The sequence below is a fragment of the Pseudophryne corroboree genome, chromosome 4 (assembly GCF_028390025.1).
Source record: "Pseudophryne corroboree isolate aPseCor3 chromosome 4, aPseCor3.hap2, whole genome shotgun sequence".
In the NCBI taxonomy this organism is placed as follows: Eukaryota; Metazoa; Chordata; class Amphibia; order Anura; family Myobatrachidae; genus Pseudophryne; species Pseudophryne corroboree.
Window position 1 is genome coordinate 422620403 of NC_086447.1, and position 15233 is coordinate 422635635.

Consider the following 15233-nt stretch of genomic DNA (forward strand, 5'->3'; position numbering starts at 1 on the left):
CTGCTGCCATAAGTCCAGTGGTGATGTCCTGTGCTGTATATTATTTACTCCAAATAAAAGGGTTATATACATTACTTATATTATTATCCAAATCATTTTTACAGGGTTTGACCTTTGTGGTGTAGGGGTACGCTCGCCTGTAGGGGTACGCTCGCCTGTGCTGCATATTATTATAATAGCTCCAAATAAAAGGGTTATTATTATCCAAATTAATTTTACAGGCTTTACAGTGTGTGTGGTTTAGGGGTACGCTCTCCTGTGCCACCAATATTGTGTGTGTATTACATCTGGGCAAATTCCAGCACGTCCCATGTTGTTTGTGCCACAAACTTGTGTCACTTAGCTTAGTCATACAGCTACCTCATTTCACCTCTTTTTCTTCTTTTCATGATGTGCTGTTTGCGGGCCTAGTTTTTTTAAGTGCTATTCTATCTACAACTGAAGTGCCACCCCTAGATAGGCCAGGTGTTTGTGCTGCACACTTGTGTCGCTTAGCTTAGTTATACAGCTACCGCATAGAAACATAGAATTTGACGGCACATAAGAACCACTTGGTCCATCTAGTCTGCCCCTTTTTTTATCCTTTAGGTAATCTCAACCCTTTTTGAACCTTATTGCACCTCTTTTTCTTCTTTGCATGAGGGGGCCTAGTTTTTTAAGTGCCATCCTGTCTGCAACTGCAATGCCACTTCTATATAGGCCAGGTGTTTGTGCCACACACTTGTGTCGCTTAGCTTAGTCATACAGCTACCTCGTTGCAACCTTTTGGCCTAAAAACAATATTGTGAGGAGTGATTTTAGCTGTTTTTATGTTATTTTCAAAAATCATCCAGATCCAAAACCAAAACCAAAACACGAAAGGGTGGTTTTTTCAAAACCAATCCATATCCAAAACAGTAGCATGGAACCAGAACCAAAACACAAAACACGAAAAGTGCCAACTGCACATTTCTAGAAATTAATTGCTAGTATCTAAGAATTGCAATTAAAAGGAAGATTACAAATATTAGGCTGGAAGAATCATTAGTCTAACTGCATTATAACAAAGACAATCATTAGTAATAGTAGGCTGGCCCTAAATGCGAGGGTTGCAAATCGATAGGTTATATGAAATACTGTATAACTAGTTTAGTCTTGGGGAAATGACATACCAGTCACAGCAAAATAATTGACCGGTATTGTAGAAAGAAATAAGGGTCGGTTAACTTTCATGTATAGGGCCCTCCGTCTCCTTGTTTCTTACCCTGCAACACCTTTGTATCCAAGGCACCTTTTAGAGGCTCGACGCTGACTGTCAGTCACCACAGTGCCTTGGGTCACTGGCTGCTATTAATATTTTCGGTTACTATTTGTTTTTTTCCTCAGTGTACTGCCTGTGTGACCTTATTGTATTGTATTATTAGTATGTAATTGCAATTTACCTGGACACTTTCTGGTACCATATAAATAAAGAATAATAATAATAATGTATTCCAGGATATAATATATTTTCGAAATCTGAACTCACGAGCCCACAGCTATAAAAAAAAATAGCATAATAGAGTTGACAGATTGTAAGGGGAAAATAATGGAATTCTCCAGGAAAGTGTTATCAAATTAAAGTAGGCTCATAGAGGATCACAGTAAAATCACTCCCAGTGGTAAATCATGTTATGCTTAATCACTATGAGGACATAATTGTATTAAATGGATTTACTGAAAGACATTTTTGAAAATGCTAAGTAAATAAAATAATAAATGGCGTTATTGAAGGAACACTAGCTCCATTACTCCCAAGATTAGCACATAACTGGCAATGGGTATTAGACAGTTTACTGATTACAGTATAGCCAGCTATGTTTAAAAATTGAAGGCTTCTTAGGGGGTTCTTAGATCAATCCACTGTATGAGCTAAATAACATAAGTAAATCATCAGGACAAAGAAGCTTAATATACACATTGTCCTATAACTGAGATATTTGCGTGATGACTCATACCCCAGTTGTTTATAAATATTTGACAAATATATATAATGAAAATATGATAGTCATGAATTAAATAAGCAAACAAAAATCCCTGGGCAAGAAAAGCAATAATAGACGAGACAGCACATATATTTGACAGTTGAATTGACGTATTTTCTTTATTTTATTTTGCTGAACATTATAAGACTCTATAGAAGCAGAATATGAACATTTAAAATAAATAAAATCCAAAGTAAATTTTAAACATTGCAAATATATAAATGTGCAGGTCCTTAGCCCTTAATATAATGCAATATTTAATTTATATGGCACTACCAAGAAGGAGAGAAAAAAAACAGATAGTGATAGAAACAGGAACACTCTATGACCCTGGATCACAGTCGCTGTGAAGAATAGCGCAGGATGAGAATACAAAAGGTGGAGAGACCTGCACATGGGATTTTACAGTCTAGGGTATGTCCATTATCAAATAAATACAAATACGCACATGGACCCAGGTTCTGTAGACTCTCTCTTTGAATTTAAGGAAACCTTAATAGGTAGTTAGTGCCTTTAAGGTTTCCTGAAAACTGATGTTAAACTCTAAAATAAGTAGGGTCCCACTAAATCCTGTTAATTATTTACTTATGTATTTAAAAATAAATGCCTTGGGGGCAGCACCAACACTGCCCCATGGAACCTGCATTTGGCTTGCAGGGTGCCTGAAGCCAGTAAAGCTTCTCCGGAAATAAAACCTGCAGCCAGTATAGCCATCTGGAGTGTCTTAGGAAGCTTCAGGCAGTGCTTTTCTTCCTGGTGATGGTGGGTCCACCTCCTAGGCACAGCGTCACATGTTGATGCAAAGGGCAGACAATCACCCAGTTATGGTGCTGTACTTAGGTGACACCTTAACCTATCTCTGTAGTTCAAAAACAAGGTCACTGCTGGAAGTTTATCTATTTAGCTATATATAAAAAAAATAAAAAAATATTTATGAATGTACAGATTGGTCCACATACATCCCCATGCATATTTTGGCGAAAAAGTCTATTGGTGCTGCTAAATAACATAGTCTATGGCAGGCCAAATGGGGCTATCAGGCACACCACAGACTTTGCAATTTAGTAGCGCCAAGTGTCTTACAAAACATGTATCTTATTTGCATCACTAATGCAACAAGAGTACAATGTACTCTAGGGGTACTGATTCTGGCATTTCATTTTGCTTCTTTATGCAACTTAGTTGCTAATGTGGGTAATAAGGCAGAAGATAGAGGTCCGATACAAGTGACTCATGCCATGTATCATTATGCTTAATCTGCGACTTTATATAATTTCCTTTGCTGCAAAGGCCCTCATTCCGAGTTGTTCACTCACTAGCTGCTTTTAGCAGCAGTGCAAATGCTAAGCCGCCTCCCTCTGGGAGTGTATCTTAGCTTAGCAGAAGTGTGACCAAAAGATTAGCAGAATTGCTTAGAAAAAATGTCATCCCGTTTCAGAGTAGCTCCAAACCTACTCCTTCCTTGCGATCACTTCAGTCAGTTTAGTTCCTGCTTTGACGTCACAAACACGCCCTGCGTTCGGCCAGACACTCCCCCGTTTCCTCAGGCACGCCTGCGTTTTCACCTGTCACGCCTGCGTTTTTTGGCACACTCCCGGAAAACGGTCAGTTACCACCCAGAAACACCCACTTTCTGTCAATCACTCACCGATCAGCAGAGCGACTGAAAAGCGTCGCTCGACCTTGTGTAAAATAGCATAGTTTTGTGTGAAAGTACTTCACGCGTGCATACTGTGGCCCATATGCATGCGCAGAAATAACGATTTTAGCCTGATCGCTACGCTGCAAACAACGGCAGCTAGCGATCAACACGGAATGACCCCCAAAGTACAGTACTAATCTTGTGTAACTAGTACACTGTAAGACAACTTTGTATGTGGCTATGATGCAAATAAGACACAAAAATTAGGAAAAAGTATGAAAGTATGGGGATTTTTTCCCGTGGTAGACAATCTAAGTCACACCAGATGTCTTGCACCATTTGGCTCAAAAATGCTAGGTGAAACATAGAACATAGACTTTAATGGCAGATAAAAATGACCTGGTCCATATAGTCTGCACTTTTTATAACCTGAAACTCTATTTGATTCTTATTTCTTTGCAAGGAAATCCTTTTCACTTTCCCAAGCATGTTTAAATTGTTCTACCGCATTAGCCTTTACCACCTCTAGTGGGAGGTTATTGCTCTTGTCCACTACTCTTTCTGTGATGTAATTTTTCCTCAAATTACCCCTAACCCTACATCCCTCCAGTTTGAATGTATGCCCTCGTGTTCTAATGCTCCTTTTCCTTTACAGAATGATTACCTCTTGTACCTTGTTAAAACCCTTGATATATTTGAATGTTTCTGTTATGTCCCCCTTTCTCTTCTTCACCCCAAATGATACATATTAAGATCTTTTAGTCTTTCCAGGTAAGTTTTGTGATGTAGGCCATACACCATTTTAGTAGTCCTTCTTTGTACAGTCTCTAATGCATTAATATCCTTCTGGAGACATGGCCTCCATAACTGAACACAGTATTCTCGATGAAGCTGAAATAATGACCTACACAGTGGCATTATTATTACTTCTTTCTGCAACTGATTCCTGTCCCTTTGTTACATTGCTTAGCTACCTTTAAGTGACATGAAATAGTGACACCTAGATTTCTTTCCTCCTCAATAGTTTCCATTACAGTGCCGTCAATTCTTTATTTAGCTTTAGGATTTTTGAGGCTCAAGTGCATGATCTTGCATTTTTGGGCTTTAAAGTCTAGTTGCCTCACTGCTGACCATTACTCTAGTCTACCTAGATCATCAACCATTTGTTTTGCCCCTCCTGCTGTGTCTACCCTTTTGCCTCCATCTCCTTGGTGCCGCTTTTCCTCACTGTAGTGCCGCCTACTTCTACACCCTGTGGTACGGCCTCCTTCTCCCAAGTGGCTCTGCCCCCAGGGGTGCCAAAATGAGATTATAACTTGGCCTTTCCAAACTTATTAATATTATTATTATTATTATTATCCTTTATTTATATGGCACCATAAAGGTATCAGCAGCGCCCATTACACGGTACGTAATCAAATGAGCAAACAAGAAAACAGCACTTACAGTTCAAGACAATATAGGACGGGTAAAGAAAACCAGGGGTTAGGTGCCATCAAAGGGAGTATGGAGTATAAGATAGTTGTCAGATTGTGTTCGGTCTGTGTCCCCGGAGGGGGCGCTAGTGGGTCAGTGGAGGTGGAAGGAAGGAAACGAGGAGGTTGAATAACGTTCCTGCGCATGAGCGCAAAGGTATTTTTATTAGGCAGATGTATAACAGTTATTGCAGCAGAAATAATAATAACAGGTGAAAAAAGTCAATCACTCAGTAATGAATCTGAAAGTCTATGGCAAATGAATGATAAATGAATTTGAGAAATAATATCCGGAATATAAATCAGAAGAGCAGAATGTCTTATGGAATGATTCTGGCTTGGAAACCAGTGCAGGGTTAAAACGGGAAACTAGGCAGTAGATGATATGGCAAACCTGAGCATAAGCCGGAGACCGACTCACAGTGCAGGTGATGGGCACTGGCAGCAGCAAGCTGTGTCACAGGTGGAGGAAATGAACGCACCTGGAGTTTGTCTTCAACTGCAGGCTGAAGCACACAAGGTGGTGATGAGTGTGAGGCCTTATGCAGGTTGCAGGTATTTCTGAGCCTTGAAGTTCCACGGGAGAATGCAGAGTAACCAGGAGTATAATGTTCTTAGCAGAGAACCAGGAACTCAGGAGAGACTGGAACCGATCCTTTCATGTAGGTCGCAGATAGACACAAAGTCCAGGATGCCTGTGAGCTGTACCTGTAGCCTCCTATATACCCCATGGTACGCAGGGATTGGATGAGTGCAGGAAAGGTGGGTGCGGCCACGCACCGGATTGGCCGTAGCATACTGGCTATTGCAGACTGTCATGGCGGCGCCCACGCCGCGGCCCAGCGGGGACGCGGCGCGCTACACGCCTGCTGTCTCAGCAGTGCCCCCAGGATCCAGATGATGACCCATGGCAGGGGCATAGGCGGCCGGTGACCGCAGGGAGCCAGGACGGAGTCCGCAGCGGCGGACGGATGTCAGCCTGGTAAGTCGATTCCTGACAGTACCCCCTCCTTTAGGGGTGGACACCGAACACCCACGTGGTTTGGAGGGATGAGTGCTGTGGAAAACACGGACCAACCTAGGAGCATGGACATCAGATGAATTCACCCAGCTTCTCTCCTCTGGGCCATAACCGCACCAATCGACCAGGTACTGGAGACGTCCATACCGGCAACGGGAGTCCAGAATCTTGTTGATCTCAAATTCCACGCCCCGCTGAGTTCGGATCTTGGGACCTGCTGGAAGAGTATTCTGAAAGCGGTTTAGAACTAAAGGTCTGAGGAGAGAAATGTGAAAGGCATTAGGTATACGAAGTGAAGATGGTAATTTCAACTTGTAAGCCACTGGGTTGATGACACTCTCAATAGGGTAAGGACCAATGAAGCGTGGTGCAAACTTCATGGAAGGAACCCTGAGACGAAGGTTGCGGGTTGATAACCAAACTCGATCCCCAGGTTTCAAATAGGGAACCGCACGTCTCTTGCGGTCGGCAAAGATCTTATATCGACTGGAGGCTTTTTTGAGGGAAACGTGAATCTTTTTCCAAATGGTTGAAAACTGAGTTAGTGCAGAAGTGGCAGCTGGAACATCCATATGAGGAAGCTCTTGGAATTCAGGTACACGGGGATGTTGCCCATAAACTGCAAAGAATGGTGTCGTATCAGTGGCAGTATGATATCGAAAGTTATGGGCAAACTCGGCCCACGGGAGCAGATTGAACCAATCATCCTGGGAAGATGACACATATAACCTTAAAAAAGTCTCAAGTTCTTGATTGACTCTCTCTGTCTGCCCATTCGTCTGAGGATGGTATGATGACGAGAATTTCAATTTTACCTGCATGGCAGAACAGAGGGCCCTCCAAAACCTCGCTACAAACTGTACCCCCCGATCAGATATTATTTCAGAGGGTAAACCATGTAAGCGAAAAATCTCCTGTATGAAGATTTGGGCAAGTTTCGGGGCAGAAGGGAGACCCTGGAGGGGAACGAAATGAGCCATCTTGGTGAATCTGTCCACTACAACCCAAATGGTATTATGTCCCTGAGAAGATGGAAGGTCAGTGATAAAATCCATGGACAGATGAGACCAAGGACGACTAGGGACAGACAAGGGTTGTAACTGACCTGCTGGTGACTGACGAGGAGTCTTGTGCTGCACACATTTAGGACAGGATGCCACGAAATCCTGGATGTCCATTTTCATCTTTGGCCACCAATATGATGCGGAAAGGAACTTGAATGTCTTCAGGACACCAGGATGACCAGTGAACTTGGACTGATGGGCCCAAGATAGCAACTTGGGACGGAGCTCTGAGGAAACAAAAGTCTTACCAGGAGGAGGAGCTGGGGAGACTTGAGAGGCAGCGAAAACCACGGGACTCAGGATGGAATGTGGCACAGAGTCAGATGTTCCTTCTTCAGATTCCATGGATCGGGATAATGCATCGGCTTTCACATTCTGTGAACCTGGGCGGAAATGAAGCTTAAAATTAAAACGTGAGAAAAACATAGCCCACCTGGACTGGCGAGGGTTAAGGCACTGGGCTGCTTTTAAATAAAGCAAGTTCTTATGATCCGTGAAGATGTTAAACGGATGTTTGGCCCCTTCTAGGAGATATCTCCATTCCTCGAGAGCCAGCTTGATTGCCAGTAACTCTTGATCTCCCACGGAGTAGTTAGCTTCTGCAGGAAGAAACTTGCGAGAATAGAATCCACACGGGTGGACTTTCCCATCAGATCCCTTCTGGGAGAGAACAGCACCTACCCCAACTGTAGAGGCGTCTACCTCCAACTCGAATGGTCTGTCGACATCTGGCTGTGACAGCACTGGAGCAGACATAAAGGCTAGCTTGATTTTCCGGAAGGCTGCCAAGGCTTCTTCTGACCAGTTGGAATGATCTGCCCCTTTCCGAGTCAGGTTGGTAATAGGAGCGATGAGAGTGGAGAATCCTCGAATAAATTTTCTATAGTAGTTGGCGAAACCCAGGAACCGCTGGATAGCTTTGAGGGAAGTTGGAATGGACCAGTTGGCAATGGCTTCCAATTTCGTCGGGTCCATCTGAAGATCCGATCCGGAGATTATATAACCCAGAAAGGGTATAGAGGGAACTTCAAAGGTGCATTTAGATAGTTTCCCGTAGAGACGATTCTCACGAAGACGTCGGAGAACTTCACAGACTTGTAGGCGATGAGATGGAAGGTCTTGAGAAAAGATAAGAATATCATCTAGGTAGACAACGAGGTATTTATACAGCACATCTCGAAAAATTTCATTCACAAAGTGTTGGAATACCGCTGGAGCATTACTCAACCCAAATGGCATTACCAGGTATTCATAATGGCCATCTCGAGTGTTGAAAGCTGTTTTCCACTCGTCACCACTCCGGATTCTGATGAGATTATAGGCACCGCGGAGATCTAACTTGGTGAAAATGCGGGCCCCCTTAACTCTATCAAAAAGTTCGGTAATGAGTGGTAAAGGATAACTATTCTTGATGGTAATGTCATTGAGACCCCGATAGTCAATGCATGGACGCAGTCCTCCATCCTTCTTTTTGACAAAGAAGAAACCTGCACCAGCGGGTGATGATGACGGACGGATGAATCCTTTCTGGAGATTCTCTCTAATGTAATTACTCATCGCCTCTGTTTCAGGAACAGATAAAGGGTAGGTGCGCCCCCTAGGTGGCTTCTTGCCAGGAAGGAGATCGATGGGACAATCCCATTCCCTATGGGGCGGTAGAATATCAGCAGCCTTTTCACAGAAGACGTCTGCGAAGTCTTGATAAACTGCTGGAAGACTTAGCTGTGACTTTACTTCGGTTGATTTAATGGGACACACTTGGGCTAAGCAGGATTGGTGACAATGTGAACCCCATGAGGTAAGCTGCAACGTTGTCCAGTTGAACTGTGGGTTATGTAGCTGGAGCCAAGGCATGCCCAAGACAATCTCCTGGGTGGCCTGAGGGATGACCAGGAACTTGATCAGTTCTGAATGAAGAAATCCAACTCCCAGAACCACTGGGGTAGTTTGATGTGAAATGTTCCCCTTAGAGATTCTACTACCATCCACAGCAGTAATGTATACAGGACAAGAAAGTTCACAGGTAGACAGACGAAATTTATTTACGGCAGCTTGGGTGATAAAATTTCCTGCAGCACCGCAGTCCACTAATGCTGACGCAGACTGGAGCCCAACGGAGGTTTCTAGCGTCACTGGAAGAATGAGGTCTTGTTGGGAAGGAGCTTGACTGAGAGATCCTAACTTGACTCCTCCCTTACAAGTCAGGATCTGGCGTTTCCCGAACGCATCGTGCAGGAGTTAATTTGATGACCCGCAGCAGCACAGTACAGGCAGAGCCTCTCCCGTATTCTTCTTGCCCGCTCTTCAGGAGATAGGCGGGACCTATTAATCTGCATAGGCTCGTCAGAAGAGGGAGACTGGAACTGTACAGGAGGTATGTACCTTGGTCTGCGAGACTCACTCCGAGCGCGTTCATTATTGCGTTCGCGGATGCGAGAGTCCAGCTTAATACATAGGGAGATCAAATCAGGCAGTTGAACAGGAATGTCACGGGTTGTCAATTCGTCCTTGATCCGATCCGAAAGTCCGTGCCAGAAGGCTGCTACCAGAGCTTGGTTGTTCCACTGGATCTCTGCAGCCAACGTCTGGAACTGGATGACATATTGTCCCATGCTTCGGTTACCTTGACGAAGTTGGATCAGGTCTGCCGAAGCTGATGTTGCTCGACCAGGTTCGTCAAAGATCCGTCTAAAGGTTGACACGAAGTCTGAGTAGTTGTTGATCAGAGGGTCAGCACGTTCCCACAGAGGAGACACCCAACTCAGAGCAGAACCAGAGAGTAAGGAAATGATGTAGGCAACCTTGGACCTTGGTGTGGGAAAGTTATGTGGCAATAACTCAAACTGTATTTCACACTGATTGAGAAAGCCGCGACATAGTTTAGGACTGCCATCATATTTGCTCGGCACGGGCAGGTGCAGGCGTGATACTGGAACTGATGCAGCCGACGTAGAAGAATTTACAGCACTGGCAGGTGCTGGAGTAACTGGAACAGTAGGTGAAAGTACACTGGGCAGGGATTGCTGCAGTGTATCCAATCGGGAGGACATCCCTTGTAGAAAGTGAAGCATCTGCTGCTGCGCAACCTCTTGACCATCCAGACGGGAGACCAGATCTTGCAAGGCCTCTGACCCCACACTCCGTCCACCATCCGAGTCCATCGATCCTGGACTTACTGTCAGATTGTGTTCGGTCTGTGTCCCCGGAGGGGGCGCTAGTGGGTCAGTGGAGGTGGAAGGAAGGAAACGAGGAGGTTGAATAACGTTCCTGCGCATGAGCGCAAAGGTATTTTTATTAGGCAGATGTATAACAGTTATTGCAGCAGAAATAATAATAACAGGTGAAAAAAGTCAATCACTCAGTAATGAATCTGAAAGTCTATGGCAAATGAATGATAAATGAATTTGAGAAATAATATCCGGAATATAAATCAGAAGAGCAGAATGTCTTATGGAATGATTCTGGCTTGGAAACCAGTGCAGGGTTAAAACGGGAAACTAGGCAGTAGATGATATGGCAAACCTGAGCATAAGCAGGAGACCGACTCACAGTGCAGGTGATGGGCACTGGCAGCAGCAAGCTGTGTCACAGGTGGAGGAAATGAACGCACCTGGAGTTTGTCTTCAACTGCAGGCTGAAGCACACAAGGTGGTGATGAGTGTGAGGCCTTATGCAGGTTGCAGGTATTTCTGAGCCTTGAAGTTCCACGGGAGAATGCAGAGTAACCAGGAGTATAATGTTCTTAGCAGAGAACCAGGAACTCAGGAGAGACTGGAACCGATCCTTTCATGTAGGTCGCAGATAGACACAAAGTCCAGGATGCCTGTGAGCTGTACCTGTAGCCTCCTATATACCCCATGGTACGCAGGGATTGGATGAGTGCAGGGAAGGTGGGTGCGGCCACGCACCGGATTGGCCGTAGCATACTGGCTATTGCAGACTGTCATGGCGGCGCCCACGCCGCGGCCCAGCGGGGACGCGGCGCGCTACACGCCTGCTGTCTCAGCAGTGCCCCCAGGATCCAGATGATGACCCATGGCAGGGGCATAGGCGGCCGGTGACCGCAGGGAGCCAGGACGGAGTCCGCAGCGGCGGACGGATGTCAGCCTGGTAAGTCGATTCCTGACAATAGTATAAGTAAGAAAAGGAAAGGCACATGAGGAAAGAAGTCCCTGCTCTTGCGAGCTTACAATCTAAAAGGTGAAGGGCTGACTGACCAGGGTGACACAGATGGGGTAGACAGTGAGCATAGACAAGAGGGTTAGCGAGAGAGTTGGCTGGGTTTGGTGAAGAAGTGGGTCTTGAGAGCTTGTTTGACGTTTTGTAGAGAGGTAGGGAGTCGGCTGGGGAGAGGTAGAGAATTCCAGAGATAGGGAGCAGCACATGCAAAATCTTGTAAGTAGGAGTGGGAGAAGGTAATCAGTTGGCAGGATAGACGGAGTGCATTAGCAGAGCAAAGAGGACAAGCGGGAATGTGAAGAGAGATAAGATCAGAGATGTAAGAGGGAGAAAAGTGGGTGAAGGCTTTGTAGGTGAGTGTGAGAAGCTTGGATTAGAATCTGAATGGAAAGGGTAGCCAGTGACGGTCCTGCAAGAGAGGGGAAGTGGATGTAGTATGTTTGTTGAGGAAGATGATATGGGCAGCAGCAGTGAGGATAGATTGGAGTGGAGAGAGGCATTTTTGAGGGAGGCCAGATAGGAGTTCTTATAAATGTAACTTATTAATGTTCTGATGCCCCTGTACCCTGTTATACATTTTTGGTAGTGGATAAGGTTGTGATTTCATTACTTGATTTTCAGGCATATTTGTATTTTCATCATGAGCTGGTATCTGATGAGTAAGTATAGAAAATAAAAAAGTGTTAGGAATCTATAGATGTGTGTTATGTTGGAACTCTCTGAAAGTAACCATACTGAATATGATGAGAATTCAGGCCAACTGTCATCAGCGGTGTAGCCAGGCGACAGGGTACCTGGAGCAAGGATATCTTTTGGCGCCTCCCCTCCCATGTACTGAATTGGGGGCCTAGCCAACATGAGGCGGCATGTTACATTTGAAAAGACACAATATTTAAAAATCCTAAATTGGTGACAGGGCTGGTTCTAGACCTCGTGGAGCTCAGGACGAAAGTTTTCTTTGGATGCCCCCATGTTTAAAATAGGGTTAGTGCATGCCAAAAGCTTGCAACAACAATACAGGGGAATGGCTTTATTGGGAAGGCACGTGGTCACAGTATAGTACCAATTCACGATACACTGCACAGTAGTGTCTGTTATTCACATTACACCACACAGTAGTACCCTTTATACATGTTATGCCACACAGTAGAGCCCCTTATACATGTTATGCCACACAGTAGAGCCCCTTATACACATTACACTATGGTTGAGCCCCTTATACACATTACACCATGGTAGAGCCACTATGGAAGTAGCTGTATTTAACTATTTACTTGTTAGATTAAAAAAAGTAAAACACTATATATGCCCCAACTGACCTGACCTCACAACCCCCAATTCCTCATTGAAAATAAAGCCCCAAATGTGAACCTCCACCACAGACCTGATAACCCCCCCAATCTCTGAATGGAAATAATGCCCCAAAATGTATCCCCCATGAACTGATAATCTCCCATTGCCTCAATGAAAATAATTCCCCAAATGTGACTCCCCCACCCACAGACCTGAAACCCCCCAAAGTCTCAAGGAAAATAATGCATCAATATCCCCTCTCTCTTGATAATCCCCCAATGCCTCAATGAAAAAAATACCCTAGAACTGCCATCCCAGACCTAATAATACCACTGTGCTTCAATAAAAAAAATTATGTCCCAGAATTGCCTGAGGGGCAGAGAAAGCTGTGTCCCAGCAGCCTGATGGGCAGAGAGATGTGCTGCAGCAGCCTGAGGGGCAGAGTGAGGTGCTGCAGCTTCTAATGCAGAGAGAGCTGCTGCAGCAGTAGTCGGTGCAGAAAGACGTGCTGCTTATTTTAATATTTATATGGTGGAAAAGTAGCATATTTTAAATAATATGCTAAAACCAAATTACGGTGTAAAATGAGATGTAATTTAATTGGTTAATTGTAAACATAAGACACCTTAAAATATGGCAAAACTGATTTTGGTGTAGTTTTTATGATTTGGTCTTATTCAAAAATGGTTTTTACATGTGTATACTTCAGGTGCGACTTTATTGAGCCCTTGTTGCAATTTTTGTGCAAATTCAAATGATCTTGGGCAAAAAAAAAAAAATTCACATGTCAACAAGCTTGCTAAAATGACTGCATTGATTTGGCGCATTCAGCTGCGACTTTGGTGAGATTTTGCAAAACCGATTCTTAGTACTGTGTATTCTGGATCTGCATTGGTACCTACAGTATGTTATTTTAAAAATATTTGTTCTGATGGTGATTTTCCGCAATTTGGAGTGTGAAGTTGCATTTGATAGGCAACTTCCATGTGAATTGGTCTTTGGTAAATTCATGTAACTTCAAAGTTGCTGTTTTTTCACAACACCCCCCCCCCCCCCCCCCTTCCAGCAAATCTACCAAAATCAACCGTAAGTAACTTTCTTCCCAGACATTTTAGTTGTGCAGATTGCAGTCATATTTCCATTTGCAGCTCGGTGAATGTAACTGGGTGTTCACATGTATAATAAGTTTGCTGCGTGCGTGGCATGGGCATATTGATAGAGTGAATGCTATGGAGGTGAGTAACCAGTTTGCAAAGATCTGTCCAACTTCACTGGATCTCTTGCACTGGGGTGGGGCTGGTGAAAATGTGTGCTGATATAGATGATGGCTGCTTTCACCAGCTGATAGATGGGGGCAGGGTGATCACATAGATATAGCTTACTTTGAATACAGGTGGAAATCTGAATCAATTTCAGAGCATGAGCTGCGGGAAGGCCTTCATGTAGAGAAACATTTTCTGTACTTTTCTCATTTCTTCAAAGAAACCTGTAGCCAACATTAATTTAATCATTGTAATATCAAACCTTTGCTAATATTCTAGCTACAGTACTTACAGATCCAATTCAGCCATGATATAACACTGCAAGTCTCCCTGGTATCCTGTAGGGTGGTCTTCTGTATGCCGAATGTCGGGATCCCGGCGCACAGTTTATCGGTGCCGGAATCCCGACACCCAGCATACCGACAACTATTCTCCCTCGTGGGGGTCCATGACCCCCCTGGAGGGAGAATAAAATAGTGTGGCGCGCGTAGCGTGCCACCGTGCCCGCAGCGTGGCGAGAGCAGCGTGGCGAGCACAGCGAGCCCGCAAGGGGCTCCTTTGCGCTCGCCACGCTGTCGGTATGCTGGCGGTCGGGCTCCCGGTGCCGGTATGCTGGGCACCGGGAGCCCGAGCGCCGGCATACCGTACGACACCTATCCTGTAGACCTTCCAAATTTAAGGTCAATGAAACATGAATGCATTCTCTCTTCTGACTGTGGTAACGCCTAACACTGCCACAACCAGTGCATAGTGCTGAAATGGTGTCTGCATCAAATGCTTGACCGTCGTTTACCTGTCAGCACAGCAATATTTATAATTTTTATAATTGTTGTTTATGGTAAAAAAAAAGAAGATAAAAAGGGAATGATATAGAATCTTTGAGTTCTGAAATCAGTGAATTAGATTAATAAGCACACGAAAAAGGTTTGGCATATGAATGCATTTTCTATACTTTATATTAAGGAACAAATTGCATTGATGTATGAGAATGTGTGTAAAACACTTTTGTAAAGAGTGTACGAGATGTTAACAGATGGATATCGGGCCTGATTCATGTTTGTACGTAAAGCAAAAAAGCAAGCAACTGAGCAAAACCCTGTTGCAATGCAGGTGGGGCAAATGTAACATGTGCAGAGAGATTTAAGCTGGGTACACACTGTATCAGGTACTGGGTACTCATTAGAGCGATGTATGTAGGACGGAGCAACATAACGCTCTGTCCTTCATTTGTATAGACCTAGGTTTCGTTATTGCCCATTTGACCATGCTTCAGGGCCATCTGTGCAATGTCACT